Genomic DNA, 22488 nt, shown 5'->3' on the forward strand with positions numbered 1-22488 from the left:
AGGCAAGGCGAGCATATCACCTGAGGTCGGGAGTTCGAGACCAGCCTGACCAACATGGAGAAACCCCATCTCTACTAAAAATACAAAATTAGCCGGGCGTGGTGGCACATGCCTGTAATCCCAGCTACTCAGGAGGCCAAGGCAGGAGAATCACTTGAACCTGGGAGGCGGAGGTTGCGGTGAGCTGAGATCCCACCATTGCACTCCAGCCTGGGCAACAAGAGTGAAATTCCATCTCAAAAAAACAAACAAACAAACAAACAAACCATGTAGCAGTAAAGGGAATTGGTTAAACTTTCCTACAACACTATCTTGCTTCTAGAGAAAAATCTATATGATCTGTAATTCTGCAGGGAAGCCCTGTTGTCCTCTGACCTAATTTAAACCATTATTAAATTACTTCTTCTCAACTGATGTTGAAAACAGAAAAGACCTCGCTGAATGGCCATTTCTTAACATTGATTTTTACACCAACAACTCCTGACTCTGGGGCCAAGCTCCCAGCCTGCATTTTCAGGGAGGTTCTGGGTAAACATCAACGAACAAACACAACCCTACACAGTGACATTGAAACTATCTGTCAGGCTTGCTTTAGCTCAATATTCTAGGTGACATTAGGCAAAAGAACAACAATGATTCAGCTCCAGTAATTAAAAACAATTGCAATCTTCAGATAATGGGACGTTTTAATTCTGTTATGGTAACTTTCTGGTTTTACAACATTTAAATCATTTTTACACCATCCAGATATTTCTAAAACTTGAATCCAGTTATTGACAACAGACCATTTACATTCTTGTGAATCCTCAAATTGAGAAATACCATAGAAATTATAATTTCCTCCATAACATGCAATAAAAAATAACTGGGTAATTGTAAGTAAGCCTACTGGGCTCTGTGCCTAAGAAAGAAAAACAAAATCTTGTGGTCCTCCTTATCTCTAAAACTCAGGGTCCCACGACCCTCAATCTCTTATTTGTGTCATGCTCCCCCAACACACTCACCGTGCTAGCCTGTCCTCTCCCCTCAGCCTGAAGTCCAGCCTGGAGCAAAGCCTGCCTTTGTAGTGCCTAGGTGTAGTGCCTAGGTTCTCTGAAGCTCGCATCCTTTCTTGTTCTTGCCAGCCCTCTCAGGAGCCTGCCTTCCACACTGTCCCTGGTTCTCTTGCCCTCAAATTTAACTTCATTCTCCCCAGATGGTGAAATTCTTCCATTCTGCTCTTCTTGGGAGGTCAGCATTAGGCATTTGAAATAGGAGTGTGCCACACTTCATGGGGCCACTTTGTTGCCTCCACTCTCTCACTGTGTTCATTCTTTTGCCCACCAGCCACAGAGCAAACAATATTCATAGATATATATTTATATATACACACATGTACATGTGTGTGTTTGTATATAAATATACATATATGTATATATATATGTATGTGCATCACTGTGGTCAGTGAAAGAAAATACAGCATCCTTCCTCCCCACAACTTTCCCATCATCTCAACCCATTACTAGTATCTGGTTGTGGCAAAGAGTTGAAAGGAAAAACCACATACAAATAGGAAACTTCATTGTAGTACTACGTATCAACCAGCCAGTCAGTGGTCTTTGAAACCCCAAAACTCCAAAGACACATAATTTAAATGTTTATGGCCCCAAACACCACACTGTCCGTTCCCATTGTATGGGATGTGCAGGATGACACTAACATAAAACTAGTCCCAGAAACTCAAAGCAGGGAGCAAGCCCCTCCCTGCCTCCATTGGCCTTGTCATGCAAGAGAGGCACAATTTGTCCACAGCTTTATTCACTGCCTGTGATTGTCCTGCCTGGAGCTTTAGGATTGCCAGATCAAACTGTAAACTTCTGACATTGCTACCTTGAAAACGAGTGTGGGATTAGGGGAGTGATGGGGGAAGGGAAGGTGAGTGCAAAGAGAGGGAAGGAAGAAGGTACTTTCCTTGACTCAGAGATACTCAGGGATAAAGATTCTTATTGGATTTTTGTGGCTTATAAATGTCACACGAGTTCGTGTGAAAAGACCACCAAACAGGCTTTGTGTGAGCAATAAAGCTTTTTAATCACCTGGGTGCAGTCGGGCTGAATCTGAAAAGAGAGTCAGCAAAGGGTAGTGGGATTATCATTAGTTCTTATAGGTTTGGGATAGGCGGTTGAGTTAGGGGCAATTTTTTTACGGGCAGGGGGTGGATCTTACAAAGTACATTCTAAAGGGTGGGGAGAATAATACGAAGTACCTTCTTAAGGGCGAGGGAGGATATTACAAAGTACCTTCTCAAGGGTGGGGAGGGTATATGTACAAAGTACATTCACAAGGGCAGGGGAATATCACAAAGCACATTATTGCAAGGGCAGGGAGGGTGTATTGTCACAAAGTCAATTGATCAGTTAGGGTGGGGCAGGAACAAATCACAACGGTGGAATGTCATCAGTTAAGGCAGGAACTGGCTAGTTTCACTTCTTTTGTGTATCTTCAGTTGCTTCAGGCCATCTGGATGTATACGTGCAGGTCACAGGGAATATGATGGCTTAGCTTGGGCTCAGAGGCCTGACAATAATGACCTCAAATAAGTGATTATCCAAGCTACAATCAATACCTTCTGAAGCAGCCCATTCTATTTTCTGACAGCTTTAGTCATCGGATATGTGAAAATAAGTCTCTAGACCATAAACTCCACAAGGGCATGGATCTTAGGTCATGTTCATAGGTAGGTCTCAAGGGCCTACACAGTGCCTGGTACAGAGTAGTTGCTCAAAAAATATTTGTCAAATGAATGCCTCCTGGTGGCTTCCCACAATGATTCTATTTCTACTCTAGAAATTTCAAAAGAAATCTGTTTCTTCATTATAACAACCCAACAAACACCTTAAGACAATTGTCATATTTACCCCTCTTCAAACTCCACTATAATTTTTTTTTCTTTTGCAAGTTAAACATTCCTAGTTCACTCAACCATTTCTTATAGGTTGGATTTCCAGTCCCCACAACAAAGATTTACTGGATGCCTGTTATACAGTCACCAATGGGGAGGGGTGAGGCCATGAAAGAATTCTGGATAGTATCTACTCCATTCATCACAGCCCAGCTCTGTCATCCAACACATTGTCCTAATTTGTCCACCAGAACAGTAATGAAAGGTTTTGGCGAATGGCTGGCGGAAATCCACATGGACAGTATCTACTATTTTTCCCCAATAGAGTTGTCTGGCTACTTTACCCAAAAGAAGGAGGAGGAAAGGAAAGATAAGAAGAAGGAAGGGAGAGAGGGAGGGAGGGAGAAAGGGAAAGGAGGGAAGGAAGGAGGGAAGGAAAGAAGGAGGGAAGGAAGGAAGGGAGGGAGGGAGGGAAAAGGAAGGAAGGAAGGAGGGAGGGAGGGAAGGAGGTAGGGAGGGAGGGAAGGAGGGAGGGAGGGAGGAAAGGAAGGAAAGAAGGGAGGGGGGAGGGAGGGAGGGAGGAATGAAGGGAAGGAATAACAGATGGGAAGGTCCAAATATTAAAAACAAAAACAAAAAACAAATAAACAATGGTGCCCTGGTTTTTCAAGAGAAAGGCTATGAACTTCCCAAACTACAGACTGATGAATTTGATATTGATTCTAAGCCAGAGATCAGCAAATTATTCTCCAAAGTGCCAAATAGCAACTATCAGAGGCTTTTCAGGAAAAAGAAGTGAGGTTAACCTGGCACTACTTCACAACTTCATACCGTGGTTCTCAACTGTGGCTTCACATTGGAATCACTTATGAATCCCCTAGAAATGATGAACTTCTGAGACCCCATCCCAGGGATTCTGATTTCATTAGTCTGGGATATAGGCCGAGCACCAGGATTTTTCAAGGTTCCCCAGTGATTCTAATGTGTAGCCTTGCTAGGCTAATGTGGTCCTTGCTGGCGCTGAGGACCACTGCGTTCATGCAAACTCCTGGGGATCAACACATCTCTTTTTAAGGACTCACAGTCTTTTTTTCTTTTAAGCCTATTCTAGAATATTGCATCTGGCCCTCCATCCATTTTTGAATATCAAGTTGTGTTGGCACACAGCCATGCTCATTCGCATACACATTGTCAGTGTCTGCTTTCACACTCCTGCAGCAGCGTGGAGTCGTTGTGACTGAGACCATGTGACCCACAAGCCTCAAATAGCTACTTACTCTCTGACACTTTTGAGAAAAGTTGGCTGACCTCTGGCTTAGAATCAATATCAAATTCATCAGTCTATAGTTTGGGGAATTCATGGCTTTTCTATTAAAGAATCAAGGTACCATTGTTTGTTTATATGTTTGTCTTTTTTTAAACTTTTAAGTTCAGGGGTACACACGCAGGTTTGTTATATAGGTAAAAGCATGTCACAGGGGTTTGTTGTACAGATTATTTCGTCACCCAGGTACTAAGCCTAATACCCATTAGTCATTTTTCCTGATCCTCTCCTTCCTCTCACCCTCCACGTCCAGGAGGGTCCCATTGTCTGTTGTTCCCCCCATGTGTCCATGTGTTCTCATCATTTATCTCCCACTTATAAGTGAGAATATGCGGTGTTTGGTTTTCTGTTCCTGTGTTAGTTTGCTAAGGACAATGGCTTCCAGCTCCATCCATGTTCCTGCAAAGGAAATGATCTCATTCTTTTTTATGGCTGCATAGGACCTTCTTACCTGTTACTCTCCTGAACCCTCTCCTACTCCTCATGATTACTTAGAAAGCCTGGCAATAAGGTGATTTTCACAATATCACTTATCACAACACTGAAGAGGAGATGTAATAGATTTTATTCTGATGTATGAATGTATGTAATAGGAAGCCTTTTAAGATCACCTACGGTAGCATTTCATAATTGTTATATACACGAGGTTACTGACCAGAATAAGCATGTGTTTCATCAGTGTTTACATATTTCCTATCTGAGCATCCCACATACTGTATGCAGCCAAGCTTCCTACTCTACTCTCTGAAGCTGCAAGCTATTAAAACTCAAGATTATGATATATAACAAGTAATATTTGATATATAATGTCTACTATTTAACATACACTGGATGGTACATAATAGGCAATGTACGTCTGTGAGGCAGTTATTGTTGCTGTGGCACTGGCTTTTGGACATTTTTGGATTTCACTCTGCAGGCGTTTTTAAAACTTATGATCAATGATCCGTGAAAAATGAGCCCTAAAATAAACCTGTGTTTCACTTTAGGCATGAATAGAATATATGGGAATAGAATATATGGGAAGACATCTGTAAGCATATCCACCCCACCTGCCTTTACCTAGATCCTTCTCATATTGCATAATAACAATCTGAATTTCTGAGATCATTCAGCATGATCTGCTGGTAGCACAGAAGGTGCAGATGGATGACATGTGGCCAGAGCATTTATAATTCTGTGTAATGCATACGCATATCGCTTTACTCCAGGTGCATTAGAATTAGGGATAGTTTTGTCTCTCACTTGCACAGTAAATGTGGGCCTTCGTAGAGACTCATTTTCCATGGGATATTGATAAGCCCTAGAAATTTCCACAGCTGGAGAAACTGCATCACAGTGTGGACCTGCTTCAATTATGGACTTGCTCTGGTCCTAATAGTTGCAGGTTCGAAGAACACAGCATTGAGCTAGGCTGCTGGCAGCCCTCAGATATTAAGTACGTGAACATGCCTCCCACATGGGAATCACTCTCATTTCAGTCAATAACCCTTGAAGAAAATGGAATCATTAATTGCAGTAGTAAAATCTGAGAAAGCATTTTAATGCACTTACTGCATGAAATGTTTTCACCATTAGAAAGTCCTTTGATTGAGGGGAAGAAAACTGCTGAGAATTTTCAAAATCTAAATGATCTTCAGAGCTACTCCTAAGCCTTTTACTAGCTTGATTTATATCACAAGTAATGAATGACTATACAGTGTACCCCAACATAACATATACACAATTTATTAATATATATTTTGACAAGAAGATAAAGGAACCCATTTTGATTACCTTAAAGTCCCAAATATTCAAAATACCCAATGGCTCATGTGTCTGGTCTTGGAGTGACTGAGAAATCTCCTCCCAGTCCCACCTCAGCTGAACTCCCATCTCATCACCAAGTGGCATCTGGCCCTGCTTCCGGGTCCCTCAAGTTGTGACAGTCTGAATCATTGTTGATTTCTGGAAATCCACTTTAAACCATCGCGAAGAGCTATCGATGTGCTTTTAGTACTGAGTTGATGTTTTTTGTGATCAAATTCTTTTCTAAAAGAATTCATCTATGGTGGGTCTGTGGTATTGTTCTCTCAGCCAGAATATTTAATTAACCAGAAGAACCCATTTCCATGGGTAGCTTAACTAAGTTTAGTACATCAAGTCACAGAAAAAAAATCATTGTTCGGATTCCACCCTGAGCAGGGAAGACCGTACTCTGTTCTTTCCCCCATCAGAATGTGCCATAGCCCAGCTAACAATGGTAGAGGGGGGCTTTTACCTCAGTCCATCACCACATCTCAGGTAAAAACAGCAGAGGTGGAATCTAACCCTGGCTTGCCTGGCTCCAAAGCCCATGTTATCTGCACCTCACAATAATGTTTCAAATTATGTTTTTGTTGTTGTTGTTATTGTTTTGTTTGTTTGTTTGAGACGGAGTCTTACTCTGTCACCCAGGCTGGAGTGCGGTGGCACGATCTCAGCTCACTGAAACCTCCGCCTCCCTGGTTCAAGCAATTCTCCCGCCTCAGCCTCCCCAGTAGCTGGGATTACAGGCGTGCACCATCACGCCTGACTAACTTTTTGTATTTTTAGTACAGGCGGGGGTTTCACCATGTTGGCCAGGCTGGTCTCGATCTCCTGACCTCAGGTGATCCACCCTCTTCAGCCTCCCAGAGTGCTGGGATTTCAGGTATAAGCCACCGTGCCTGGCCTCAAATTATGTTTTTTAAATGTACCAAGGCTGCTTGTTAATTAAAATAAGACTGGGATAAATCTTTTAATAAGACAATTAACCACCTGACACTCTCTTTGGTCAAATCCAAAGTTAAACAGAGTCACCATATGACTCAGCAAGTCCACCTAAGGTAGATATCCAAGAAAAATGAACACATATGTCCACACCAAAACTTGTACATGAATGTTTACAGCAGCACTATTCCAATAACCAATAGGTGGAAACAAACCAAATGTCCACCAACTGATGAACGGATAAACAAAATCTGGTATATCCATACACTAGAATGTTATTCAGCCATAAACAGAAATGAAATTCTGATATATCCTACAACGTGAATGTAACTTGAAAATATTATGCTAAGTGAAAGCTGCCTGACACACACACAAAAAAAACCATGTACATGTAAGTACATTTATATGAACTGCCCAGAAAAGGTAAATCTCTAGAGACTAAAAGTGGATTCCTGGTTGTCGGGAGCTAGGGGTGGTGCAGGGAATGGAGAATGGGGAGTGACTACTAATGGGTATAGGATTTCTTTTTTGGGGAGATGAAAATCTTCTGGATTACATTGTGGTGATAGTTGCACAACTTTGTGAAAACACTGACTTGTAAACTTTGAAAGGGTAAATTGTATCGTATGTGAATTACATCTCAAATGTAAAGGAAGGGAGGAAGGGAGGAAGGGAGGGAGGGAGGGAAAGGGGGAGGGAGGGATGGAGGAAGGAAACTAGGAAGGAAGAAGGAAGAGAGCAAGCAAGCTTTCAGGCTAAGGGAGACTAAGGAAGAAACAAACTTGAAATGGGATGCGGGAGAGGCCTCCCCAAGGCTAGGATTCAGCCTTCACTGGAGAGGATGGGCTACAGCCCACTTGGTGGAGGAGAAGTGTGTTGGGTTGTCCTGGGGTTGCACTGGGCCAGAGCTGGTCTGTGTACTGAGAGCCCTGGCCAGAAACTGTGAGCCACAGCTGGCAAGCTGGAAATCCCCCAACATGGGCCAGCAGGCCAAGGCTGGTAGGAAGGAAACTGCCCACTGGAGTCCTGATAATTCATGACAAAGCTTCCCTTGGGGAATGCTGTTGAATTTTCTGGGAAGCTGGCATGGCTGGACTCTCCAGAAAATCACAAAGGTGTCACCTGCAGGGGGTCCTGCTGAGCTCATGGGGAAGCCAGCCGGGGCACCTATGGAAGAGGTTGTCACTGAGCCCCACCACAGCTGGGGCACCTGCAAAACTTGCCATGAAGCTGCCCATGGAGTGCCATTGTAACTCACTGGCATGAGCTCCACTGGGTATCCCACATGCCCAGCCCACTGCCACAGGAACAAGGAGAAGCAAAGCATACCAACACTAGAAAGAGAAACCCTACCCTTCTCCCGAGCGAGTCATCCCAGCAGCCTCTACCAACAAAGCTCAGCATCACGCCAGTCAGCAAGGGGAAAACATCCCAGAATCACAATCTGGGCAACAAAGTGTGGATTTGGAGCTGAGGGGCAAAAGACTGATATTAATGGCTATTCTTTAACTATGAAAGGAGTTTGTGTTCAAATAAGTTTGGAAAACCCTACTTAACACACCACCCTCTTGATATACATTATTAGCAGTGCTAACATGTTCTATGGGAACGCACCTTATTTAACTCTGCTCGACGTAGCATTTCCAAAATTCACTTGATCACAGAACTCTGTTCCTCCTGATCATTAACACCCACGCTCTCTGGGAAACTGCTCCGAGTGTGGTGTCGTGAAACTGGCAAAATAACCAGAACAGGAAAGAAGCCACGGCGGTTGGAGAGCAGCTTGTGCGCCTTCACTGAATCACATGGAGCCGTCTGCTGCTGAAGGGATTCCTCTGGAACAGAATGCACACAAATGGAGTCATCTGGCTGGGCTCCCTCATGGCATTCCATCATTTTATTTACTGCACACAAACCATAAGCTCTGCAGACACTGTGGAAATACAGTTTATTTAGGTAACTAAAAATATCCCCCAAATGGCATTTGGCCATTGCTGCATTTCCCAACTCCTCTGGCTTGCCCAGGCCCTGCTCTAAAAATTACCCCTTGCTGATCCAAGGAAAAGAAGATGGCATTTAACAACCAGATTGATGGTATTGAGGTCAGGGGGCTTGGGACGCCATAATCCTGCCTAGCTACTCAGTCAATTTTCCCTTTTTGAGATTCCTAAGGGAATTAGACGTACACAAAATCACAAATGAGAATCAAAACAGTGTTTTATTATCTGCCCGCTGGAAAGGGCAAAATGCAGCTAAGAAAAGAGTGAGCACACATGGGCTGTGTGGGGAGAGAGCCGCTACATCATTCAGTCATGGGTTCAAAACCCAGTTCACTCCATTTCTGGGCAGCTAGCCTCCAGATCCAACTGCTTATGCCCAAAATAACATGTCTATAACATTACTTATCGCAGCAGGGCTTTAAACAGCAAAAGAATGAGAATAACCTAAGTATTCATCAAAAGGGGACTGGTTGAATAAGCCATGGTACATCATGCAAAGAAAAACGATGGGCTGGGCGTGGTGGCTCACATCTATAATCCCAACATTTGGGGAGGCCAAGGCAGGCAGATTGCTTGAGCCCAAGAATTCAAGACCAGCCTGGGTAACATAGGGAGACCCTGTCTCTCCAAAAAATATAGAAATTAGCCAGGCATGGTGACTTGCGCCTATAGTCTCAGCTACTTGGGGGCGCTGAGGCGGAAGGATCACTCAAGCCTACGAGGTGAAGGATGCAGTGAGCCATGTTTGCACCACTGCACTCCAGCCTGAGTGACAAGGCAAGACCCTGAAAAAAAAAAAAAAAAAAGGAAGGAAGGAAAAGAAAAAACAATGAGAACTGTGCAGCTATAAAAAGAGAATGAGGGAGATGTCCACCTAATGCTACACAGAGAATTCCAGGAAATAATGTTAGGTGGAAAAAACAAGGTGAACGGCATTGTATATCATATACTCTTGTGTGTAAGAAGGGGGGAAATTACAAACTGTATTCATACTTGCATGTATTTGGCAAGATTCTTTCTAAAACCTGATGAAAGGAGTTACATAGGAGGCAAGAAGGAACCAAGAAGAAGCAAATGAGGAGAAAGCTTATCAGTCTGTATTTTTAAAACATTTTTTTAGTTTTTGAACTATGTCAACGTGTTATTACCAATTTGAATTTTTAAAATCTCCCCCCTCCCCCGCAAAAAAACACCAGTCTGCCACTTGCTAGGTACATGGTCCTAGCCAAGTCGTTAACTTCCAATCTTAGGTTCCTGAATATGTAAATCGTCGGCAGTGATATGTATCTTGCAGAGTTGTTGTGAGTGTCGAATGTCACATAGTCAGTGAAAATGCTCTGCAATGGTGGGTTCTTTATTGAACTCCCAAAGCCTTCCCCCATAGTTTTGTTAATCGAAAGTAATTATCAGGACAATGAAGTACATGGAGGCTCACAACATAATTGTTTTCTTTCAGTGCATGTATTTTAGAGGATGCACATATGCCTCTCTAAATCGAGCTCCTTCATTAGCAAATGATCAATTAAAGCAGTGTCTTTCTGTATTTAAAAAAAAGTACATTTCCAAAACGTGTACCCCACATTCCCATGATCCTCTCCATTAACATTATACTTAATCTTTTCAATGTGATCTATTAGAAATTTGATGTTCTAAACCCTAATAAATTACTGGCATTTTGATATAATAATTATTATTACTAATGAGGATTCAAATATACAAAATGTTTATTTAAAAAAATACTTATATTTTCTTATATTCCAAATAGAAAACTATTATTACAGGAAGGTACACACCATGCTTGTGTCCTCATAGAACTGTTCAACTGTTAGAAAAGAACAGATACATTTGTCAGGTAGAGGAACAAAAGAATTGGAAGACATGAATCAGAGATGAAATGTATTTGACCATTTCAGTCCACTCTCTACTCAAGAAGAGAAGGCAGAGAAGGAAAGGGCAGGATAGGATGAACACTTACCTACATATCACGAACTAAAAAATAACAAATATGATAGGTTCTCCATCTTCTTTCCTGTTAACTCCCAGTGGACTTAGTTGTGAATTTGACAGTGTCACATGTGACTCATGACATAAGAAAGTTGCTCATTGACTTAAGAAAACTGCCCTATGAATTTCTATGCCCTATGAATATCAATCTGAAAAGTACATTAAAATAAATATGTCTACAGTCTTATTTGAACACTAAATATAATTGGTATTGAGCACATGCTTCAATGACTGTTGTCTGTTAAAAATGGCAACCTTGGAATAAGTTTTCATGGTAGTTTTTTTTTTTTAATGTCCACAAAACCTTTGATAGTCCACAAAACCTTTGATATGCCTCCCTTCAAGAGGTAAAGCCTAACTCTCGTCTTTAGCGTAGGCTGGACTTGGTGACTCACTTCTAAAAAATAGAATGTGGCTGAAGTGACTGTGGGTGGTGAGTTTGGGGATTAGGTCATAAAAAGGTACTGTGGCTTCCATCTTGGTCACGTCACCTCTAGCCCTCTCTTGGATCACTTGCTCTGGGGAAAGCCCTCTGCCATATTGTGAGCTGGCCTATGGAGGGGAACATATTGTAAGGAGCTGAGGGAGACCTCCAGCCAATGGTCATGAGGATCTAACACCTCCTGACAAGAGCCATGTGAATGCACCATCTTGGAAGCAAATTCTCCAGCCCCAGCCAAGTTTCCAGATGACTACAACCCCAGCCAACAGGTTGACTACAACCCCAGCCAACAGGTTGGCTGCAACCTCATGAGAGACCTGGAGCCAGAACCATCAGCCAAACCACTCTCAGATTCCCGACCCTCAGAAACTATAAAATTAATAAATTTTTGTTGTTGTAAGCCACAAATTTGGAGGTAATTTATTTCACAGCAAAAGATAACTAATGCACATTCTCAAAATGTAATTCTGAGTAAATGATTGCAAACTGCAATTCCATCTCATTTCTCCACAAAAAAAAAAAAATGTCTAAAACAGCCTTGAAAAAAATTCAAGATTGTGGTATCTGGTGAAACCAGAATTAAGATTTCCAGCCAGGTGAAGTGGCTCACACCTGTAATCCCAGTACTTTGGGAGGCCAAGGCAGAAGGATTGCTTGAGTCCAGGAGTTCAAGACCAGCCTGGGCAACATAGGGAGACCACCCCCCCCACCGCCGCCCACCGCCCCATCTCTACAAAAAAATTTAAAAACTAGCTGGGCATGGTGGTGTGTGCCTGTAGTCCTATCTACTCAGGAGACAGGCAGGAGGATAGCTTGAGCCCGAAACGTCGAGGCTGCAGTGAGTAGTGATTGCTCCACTGCACTCCAGCCTGGGTGACAGAGTAAGACCCTGTCTCAGAAAAAAAAAAGAAAAAAAAACCCTCCAAATTCCATCATATCACAACTATATTCCTTGCATTTATCCTCTCATTTATTCATTCAACAAACATTATCAAGCACTTACTCAGTGCCAGACAGTGTTCTAGACCCTGGGATACAGCAGCGAGTGAGACAAACCAAAATCTCTGCCCTCCTGAGGCTTACATACTAGTGAAAAAGAAATAAACAACAATACACAGTATACTAGGTAGTGATAAGAGCTAAGGAGCTCAAAGAATGCAATGCGTCAGCTCAATCAAACTTCATTTGCGGCTCTCAAAATAGCTCAGGGCAGTTTCCCTCCTTGTAGTGATTCAGAGACAGGCTCCTTCCATCTCATGGCTCCACCTTCCCAGGGGCTTGGAGTCCTCTGAAGATTGTCATTAGATGAGGAAAGTGAGGGAGAAGGTACACTTGCTTCTCAGTCGCCTCCAACCAAGAGTGATACACAACCCTTCCACTCACAGGCCATGGCAATAAAATGTTATGTAGCCCCATTGCTATGTAAAGCAATCTGGGGAACGTAGCCCCAACTATAGTGCTATGCTAGAAAGAACAGCAGAATCTTTGGTAGGCAGCCGTTTTTCTCTGCTACAGTCTCATTGATCTATTCCATCCCTGCCTGTTCTACCTGCTGGCCCAGGCTTTAGCCCAGGCACAGTCATGCCAAGGGGAACAAATATCTCCCATCCGGATATCTGTAATCTCATTGTAAAAATTTCAATCCTTTTTGTGAGTCATTTCCTTGGGTTTTTTTTAAATCACCTGTAGGGGCGACATATGGAGTTCTCAATCCTCAGAGAAGTTTATCAGATTTAATTTTTCATTCCTTGAGATAAGAAATCACCAGCTTACCTGGTAACTCAATGAGCTTTAATTGGGGACTACAAGGGAGGTGGAGCGGGTATGTGCTGATAGCCACTCACAGCTTTGCTAAGGGTGAGTGTTTGGGGTCTCCATCACAAACTTTACTCCAGGCATCATCTTAACTACTTATCCACAGCCACTCTCCCAAGTCAAAGAAACACTTTGCAAATGCATATTCACTGCACATGGTCCTTCTCCAAGAGAAAAGAATGGCCCCCAGTTAATTGTACAAGCAGCTAAATGTCAGGAGCAATCACTGAGATGAGAGTGGCTCATCAAAGCAAGTCAGGAAAGAGGAGTCTTATTTAAAAGCTAAATGGGGTTCTGAAAGACAGACCCTGAGAAGAGCGATTTCTGGGCTGATTTCACTTTAATGCAAAGATCCACTCTCTGCTCTAACTCTCTATGATTATTTTATACAAATTGCATTACATCAATTCCTTGGGAAATACAGATGTAAGCTGCATTTCCATTTCCTAGAATTGAAAATGACTTCGGAGGGGCTCAATTGGAATTTTTTTAATCCTCTTTAAACATTCATATGTTCTGGAAGCAATAGATGCGAATACAGAGACACATTGCCTTGGTTGACAGTTTCAAAGTCTGTAACATCAGCCTGTAACCTTCTATGCTAAAGAAATCTGTTCGCCCAAGGAAGTTTAACAACTTCCCCTTGGAAAGGTAAATCATCAGCATATTTCTATAAAAGTGAATTAATTTGATACCACAAGGAAAAAATGCCACCCTGGGTTTTTAATTAGTTATCACATCTGTTCCGATTCTGAATTTAAAACTGAATGTTTAGTGTCAGTACACAATGTCGCGGTCACTTTAACTCAGGAGAGTTAAAAATTTGCTGTCTCTATGACGTTAGAACTGAGCACTGCAAGAACCGTACTCTCATCCCAATCCTGCTCTTTAAAGCCACAGACAGAAACATCTTTGAATGAGTGTATTCATTTTCTAGGTCTGCTATAACAAAGTACCGCAAATTTGGTGGATTTAAGCAACAGAAATTTTTTCTCTCCCAGTTCCGAACGTCAGAAGTCCAAAATCAAGGTGTTGTCAGAGCCATACTCCCTCCCAAGTCTGTAGGGAGGATCCTTCCTTGCCTCTTCCAGTTTCTGGTCACCCTAGGCATTCCTTGGCTTGTGTCAGTATCACTCCAATCTCTGCCCTATCTCCACGTGGTCATTTCCTCACCCTGTGTCTTCTGTCTTCACATGGTGTTTTTCTCTTCTTATAAAGACATCAGTCGAATTGAATTAGGGCTCACCGTAATGACCCATTTTACCTTGATTACATCTGCAAAGACTCTATTTCCAAAAAAAGGTCATAGTCACAGGTACTAGGGATTAGGACTTCAACCTATCTTTTGGGGGGACCCAGTTCAACCCATAATAGAAGGTAGCCCAGATAAGGGGTTCAAAACATTATTGCAAAGATCATAAAACCTGCAAAGCTACTACAACAGCTTCGCAAAGTAACATTTGCAGAGCCTGGAGCAAGCATATGAATGCAGTCTCACATACCGTAGTCTAAAGATGTAGAATTTACAAATCAAGCTACACCAACAGCTTGGTATACCTTCCCACCCAGCACCCCACACCCTGGGGACCATCATTCCCTTGGATAGGCTAAAGAAACCTAAGTTTACCCCAAGGTCAGCTGTGTCTGTGAGTCTAAATACCAGAATGGGTCTTGTGGGACAGGGCATGGTGGAAGCTGGACCCAAGTCAAGGATGCCTAGGCAGTGTCAGGGTGACTGGATCTGCCCCCAGACCGACCAAGTCAAGCTCCCCAAGGAGCTGGGAAGGACACTTTCACAGCTCAAGATTTCCAGGCAGTTCTAAGCATTTTCCAAAACACCACCACCCAAGCAGAGGGGGAGGAGGGAACAGTTATTTGGGGCACCCCATCTGCCTAATCACCCACGTTGGGTGATTTAGAACAGCCAACTTAATGTGTGTTTTTCTTAATTTTAATTTTAATTTTTTTTTAGAGATGGAGTCTCACTCTGTCACCCAGGCTGGAGTCCAATGGCTGATCATAACTCACTGCAGCCTCAAACTCCTGGGCTCAAGAGAGTAGCTGGATCTACAGGTGTACCACACTGTGCCAGACCAGAATGGCCATCTTCAAATGAAAGCAGCCAATCTTCCTCTGGTTTCCTGGAGTGGAAGCTGTCTCCCCACCCTCCACCATGCATGCTCGCGTGCACACACACACACACACACACACACACACACAGACACACTTACAGGTTCTCAGCCCAGAATCCTCTGACCTGGGAGGCCTAGGAGAGTACATCTCTCTCCTGTAATTCCTAGTAACTTAATCAGTTATCGCACTTATAAAAACGTCTTTAAAAACATTAAAAATTCATCAAACTTTAAAACATTTCAAATTTTATGAGTTCAAAAACATTCCAAAAGTCATTGTCTTTCATTGCTTGTGGTGTATGGGGTCTTATAAGGTGTGGGGCCCAGGGCAGGGGCCCCTGGTGTCCTGGTCTGGGAGGGCAGCACTGCTACCTAGTTGTGATGCAGCTGTTCAAAAGAACTCTGGTTCCTGTGCAAGCCCCAGAGGGATATACAATTCCCTCAGTGCCCCAACCTTGGGCAAAAGTCAGCCCCAAATCATCTCACCACTAGGGGCCAGAATTGGTTACTGAGGCAAGTCTGATCCCACCACTGAACTGCTGGGGGCAGATCGTGCCGGGTTCTTTAGAATCCCTGCAAGCAAGCCACCTGTTCCGCTTGGTTCCTGGGCAGGGCAACCTAGGTTGAAACGCTTTAGTGAAACCCCGAAGAAGCTGTGTGAGGTTCTGAGGTCCTGATATAAGAAAAAGTCCCAGGCTTGGAGTGAAAAGAGATCAGATCCTACTCCTCCTCCTTTCCTCAAGTAGCCATATGAACTTGGGTGTGGCATTTATATTCTCTAAGCCTCGACTTTCCCCTGTAAAATGGAAACAATAAATCATAATATCTCTCCAGCATATGTCATGGAGGGTTGCTTCTGCTCTTGCACCATACACTGGGTTTGTTGGGTCATGACATCTTGTAGCTGTCATTAAGGAGCTATAATTTCCACTAAGGAGTTAGAGTCCTAGAATGGTTTACCCTCCAGGCCTAATAAATTCAAGCTTAGATGATGATGATGATGATAACAATATAATATAATCAATTAATATTTTATGTAAATACCAAAATAATACTGATAAAACAAAGGCAGGTTCTTTTTTTTTTTTTTTTTTTTTTCTTTGAGACGGAGTCTCGCTCTGTCGCCCAGGCTGGAGTACAGTGGCACAAACACATCTCACTGCACCCTCGACCTCCCGGGATCAAGTGATCCTCCTGCCTCAGCCTCCAGTGTAGCTGAGACTACAAGCATGCACCACCATGCCTGGGTAATTTTTTTTTTTTTTTTTTTTTTTTTTAGAGATGGGGTCTTAAAACTATGTTGCCGAGGCTGGCCTTGAACTCCTGGCCTCAGGTGATCCTCCCCCTACCCTGGCCTCCCAAAGTGCTGGGATTACAGGTGTGAGCCACCATGCCCAGCCCAAGGGCAGGTTCTGTTTGATGAAGGGGCTAATCGTTTATGTGATATAATATAAAGGGAGAGGTGCTAGGAAAATCCCCAATATAAACATAATACCTCTTCTTCTGTGATGTTGTCTACAGTTCAATTATCAGAGTATTTTTTTCCTTTGGTTGAGTCGTGCCCACTTCTCATGTCCCACTTGAAAAGCCATAAACTTACTAACATGTCAGTACAAATGTGCTTATCACACAGTGCACTTTCCAGAGAGGTGACAAGCCCAAAAGACCCCCGTGCCCAGGAAGGGGTGGGGAGTTATGGGAGAAGAAATGAGTTAGGGAGCAGAAAGCAGGATCGGGGGCTGGTTAAAAGACAGATCAAAGGAAAACTGAAAGACCCCTCAAAGGTAGTTTCTACCAACCTCATACTTCACAGCCTCACAACCTGGCCCAGTCTCAGGACAAATGGAGATATATATATATATATATATATATATGCACTTATACAATTATATACGTAAATTATGCGTGTGGGTGTACTTTTTTCCCAGCACACTGATGTTAAGGGAGAAATGAAAAATACCATGTAAGTAGATAACACCTAAAAAGTAAGCATCACGAGTGAGCTATATAGACAGGATTTCCAGGAAGCTAATCATATCTCACAAAGAAATTGAGATACCCTCTTTATCTTTATCTGAAAAGAAAGTCTTTCCAGCTATAATAAACTTATAATTTAGAAGAGCTCAAAAAGTCTTCCAGCTTTGTTAGTGAAAAGCAACCTGTCTTTAAGTGCCCCAGGTCATGTCTTCTTTTCTCATCTCAAATTATTCTGGGACAATCAGAAAGAAAGTGATCTACATCTGTTTACCTTGCTGAAAAAAGAAAAATGTCAGAGCTGCCTGCCAGGAGTTTTTTACAGTGTAGTTCCTCTTAGACACAGGAAATGGGGAGAAAGTTGCTGTCATTTAACAGATATTAATTTTGACCAGCCATGAATGAAACTTCTGCTGCTCCTGAAAAATATGTGTAGCTTGCCATGCCCTCACACATGTGATTGGAATCAATTCTCCACCCGTCCATGACTTTTGCCATGTGGTTTTGCCATGGAAAAATCACTAAAGCATCTCATTAAAGCAGCAGTCTATCTTTGCCCCTTCAGTCTGAGCCCCACCTGTAAAGGGCCTGGGAGTAAATAGTTGAGGCTTTGCAAGCAAGACTGTCTCTTTTGCAACTACTTGTAGCACAAAAGTGGCTACAGAAAATATGTGTATAAATGGACATGAATGTATTCCAATGAAACTTTATTTACAAGAGCAGATGGCCAGCCAGATTTGGCCCACAGCCATAGTTTGCCTACTTCTAGCCTAGACACACTATTACCATAGCAATAATAGCTAATGATCATACTGACAAGAACTTACTTATGTCATTGTGATGTAGTGTTCCCTTCACCCAGAAGGCTCTGCCCACCTGTGCTTGTTGTCAATATCCTTTTTCTTTATGTCTTACACTCCTCTTCCAAGAAGCCTGAGACTGCTTACCTTAGAAGAGTGTTCTAATCACCTATTTACTCATCCTTCTCCTTCATCACACTAAAAGTGTCTAAAAGCAAGGTTATGTCTTAATCACTTTTATATACCCAGAGCCTTGTGGAGAACCTAGACCATTGAAGATGCTCAGTAAGTGAATGTGAAGTGAATAATTCAAGGAAATACAATCACTTCAAGAGAATGAGAGGACAAGCCACAAACTAGGAGAAAATGTTTGCAAAAGACAGATCTGATAAAGAACTATAATCCAAAATACACAAAGAACTCTTAAAACCCAGCAATATGGAAAATGAACAATCCAGTTTAAAAAATGGGCAAAAGATCTGAACAGACATCTCACCAAAGAAGATATGAAGATGGCAAATAAACATATGAAAACATGCTCCATATCATCTGTCATCAAGAAAATGCAAATTAAAACAACAATGAAATAGCACTACATACCTATTAGAATGGTGAAAATCCAAAACACTGATAACACCAAATGCTGGCAAGAATGTGGAGCAACAAGAGCTCTCATTCATTACTAGTGGGGCTACAATATGGTACAGCCACCTTGGAAGACAGTTCAGCAGTTTCTTGCAAAACTAAACATACTCTTACCATACAATCCAGCAATCATGCTCTTTGGTATTTACCCAAACAAGCAGAAAATTTATGTCTACACAAAAACCTACATACAGATGTTTATAGCAGCCTTCTTCATAATTGCCAAAATTTGGAAGCAACCAAGATGTCCTTCAGTACCTGGATAAATGGTGGTACGTCCAGACAATGAAATATTTTTCAATGCTAAAAAGAAATGAGCTATCAAGCTATGAAAAGACAGGAAAGAACCTTAAATACATATTACTAAGTGAAAGAAGCCAATCTGAAAAAGTCTACATACTGTATGGTTCTAACTATATGACATTTTGGAAAAGGTGAAACTATGGAGATGGTAAAAAGGTCAGTTTTCTCCAGGGGTTGGGAAGAGGGAGGGATGAATAGGCAGAGCACAGAGGATGTATAGGAATGTGAAAGTATTCTGTATGATACTGTAATGGTGGATCCATATCATTATACATTTGTCCAAACCCATAGAATGTGCACCACTAAGAGTGAACCCTGACGCAAACTGCACTTTGGATGATAACGACATGTCAACGTAGGTTCATCAATTGTAACAAATGAACCACTGTGGTGTGGGATGTTGGTAATGGAGGAGGCCAGATGTGGTACAGGGGAAGGGGACATACGAAATTCTATGCTTTCTGCTTAATTTTGCTGTAAAATGAAAGTTGCTCTAAAAATAGTCTATTTTTAAAAATGCACATGCAATTACATATCATTGTTGCAAGTCTTTACTCAGCCTCTTCTATGACCCTTATTCTCAGGAGACACTGAAAGCTAATTACTTGATTAGACAATGGCTCCTTAGATCTGACAAGGTCGAAGCACAACCAAAAGCACAAGTGACAAAAGAAAAAATAGATAAATTGGACTTCACCAAAATTAAAAATGCTTGTGCTGCAAATGTTACTATCAAGAAAATCAAAAGACAACCCACAGAACAGGCAAGTGTTTTTTTTTTTCCACATAAAAACGGCATCTGCTTTATTTGGTATACTTTCATTTCAGAACAAAATAAACAAAAAAGCACAATACACAACATCCAATATCCTATTATAAAAGTAGAAAGAGAATGGGACTTAAGGCTCTTGTTTCCTGCCTTAGACACACGAACAGGACAGAAAAAACACTAGACATCAGCAGAGGGAGCCAGGTGGGATAAGGCCACTCAAGGCCGCGGGACAGAGCCACTCAAGGAACCATGGGGACACTATACAAGGGCACAAGGTTTCCAAATATAAACTCCTAGTCTACTTCTTCCATGTAAGACCCATTCTCCTCACCCTCAAGCAGGGGTATCTCATCAGAAACAACAGCACTGGGTTCCTCTGTTGTCACTTCATCTTCATCAATACCTATACCTAGCTTGATCATGTGGTAGATGCAGGTGGAGGGTCTGGGGGTCCTCAAGGGAGAAGCCAGAAGAAAACAGAGCAGTTTCAAACAGCAGCACCACCAGGTCCTTGACAGCTTTGCTGTTCTTGTCTGTCTCAGCCTTCTGCTGCAGCGTCTCCACAATGGGGTGGTCAGGTTGATCTCCACGTGCTTTTTGGCCACCATGTAGCCCATTAGAGAGTTGTCTCCAAGTGTCTGAGCTTTCTTGATTCACTCCATATTGGCTGTCCAGCCATAGGTGCTGATCACAATGCAGCAGGGTGAAGACACAAGCCTATTGGAGGCTGTCACCTTCTCAACCTTCTTATCTAAGATTTCTTTCATAAGCTTGCAGAGGTTCTCAAACTTTGCCTTGCTCTCCTCCATTTTCTTCTTCTCCTCTCATCCTCAGGTAGCTCGACCTGAGGTAATAGAGACCAGGCTTTTCTTATCAAACTCCTTGACCAGCTGCACGCAGTACTCATCAGTGAGCTTGGTCTAGTATAACACCTCGAAGCCCCGCTTTGAGAGGTGTCTACCTGCTCTTTGCTCTCACCAGTGATGTAATAGATGGACTTCTGTGCCTCCTTCATGTGAGAGAGATACTCTGACAGAGACGTCATCTCATCTTCAGACTGGGAGGTGTGATAGCACAGCAGCTCAGACAGACGTCCCTGGTTAGTGGATCCCAAGGTTTAGATTTTTAGAGAATGCCTCATAGAATTTCTTGTAATTCTCCTTCACTTCTGCCAGCTCAGAGAAGGGCTCAAGCCACTTCTTAACAACGTTTTCATGAATGACTTTCAAGATTTCGCTCTGCTGGAGCACTTCTCAGGAGATGTTCAGGGGCAGATCCTCAGGGTCCAATAGTTCAAATAATTAAACAGGGAAAGAGATTGACAGCAAAACTAACTATTAAAAGGAGTGCATTCAATTCGCAATTGCAGATATGGAACCAACCTAAGTGCCCATCAACCAACAAGTGGATAAAGAAAATGTGGTATATATACACCATGGAATACTACTCAGCCATAAAAAGGAATAAAATAATGTCTTTTGCAGCAACTTGGATGGAGTGGAGGCCATTATTCTAAGTGGAATAACTCAGGAATAGAAAACCAAATATCGTATGTTCTCACTTATAAGTGGGTGCTAAGCTATGAGGATGCAAAGGCATAAGAATGATATAATGGACTTTGGGGACTGTGGAGGGGGAAGTTAGGAGGGGGTGAGAGATAAAAGACTACATATTGGGTACCGTGTACACTGCTTGGGTGATGGGGAGAGCAAAAGTCTCAGAAATCACCACTAAAGAATGTACCCATGTAACCAAAACCACCTGTACCCCCAAAACTATTGAAATAAAAATAAAAATTAAAAGAGTGCATTAAGTAGATATTTTTAGGAAAAAACATATAATCTCTTATCCCCACCAATGTTATACAGTCTTAGTAGCAAGTAGAATATATATAATTGTAATTGTTGCAAAATTGCTTTGTGTACTCTAAAAGTAAACAAAATAAGCTTTGAGAATTGTATTTAGTTTTTTGTTATCTAAAAAACACCTCAAAAACATTGCAGCTATGAAAACTGTGGAGAATTTCCAGGCCAATTTCTGCATGAAAGCCTGACCCTGTAGGGCTAAGGGGAAAAGCAAAGCCTCAAAACTTCTGGAGTCCTTTGTACCCTCATCAATAATGCAAACACTTGCCCTCAATTCCATGGCCTCCCTGGGCCGGAAGAACTGACACTGAAGTCCAAAGCACACAGAAAAGGGGGTGTCCTGGGGTAAGGGCGGGGCCGGATCTAGACCTGCCTGCCCCACTTCTCACCGAACCCCCATCGCCACCACCAAGCCTCTTGGAACTGCTCTGATCTGAGCCAGAGCATCAGGAACGTCAAATGTCCAATCAAGCTTGGAGCAGCTAACTTTGAGGGATAGTTATCTACTTTAAATTTTGGATGTTTTAAAAATATTTGAAACAAAAGTAATCTCTGTAATCCCTTTTCAGCCATTTTTTAATCTTCTTTTGGACTAAAGTGTTTAAATCAATAATTTAAAGAAACTTGTAATATATATATAAAAAATATTAGAAATGACCATCAAAAAGTTCAACTTTAATTAACCACTTCATTGGTTGTGAGTTTCACTTCCTAGCAGTCATCCACTAATTAATATTTGTTAATCTCCATAGCAGAGTGAACAGACCCAAAAGTCACAAAAAAAGTCCTTTGACTTAAAAA

The 22488-nt window shown here is 42.2% G+C and overlaps 1 pseudogene; it reads right to left on the reverse strand.

Annotated features, from left to right (window-relative positions):
* Window positions 1-20115: 20115 nt before the first annotated feature.
* Window positions 20116-20657, reverse strand: LOC101149876 (putative heat shock protein HSP 90-beta-3; annotated as a pseudogene).
* Window positions 20658-22488: the final 1831 nt, after the last annotated feature.

Source organism: Gorilla gorilla, chromosome X, assembly GCF_029281585.2.
Source record: "Gorilla gorilla gorilla isolate KB3781 chromosome X, NHGRI_mGorGor1-v2.1_pri, whole genome shotgun sequence".
NCBI lineage: Eukaryota > Metazoa > Chordata > Mammalia > Primates > Hominidae > Gorilla > Gorilla gorilla.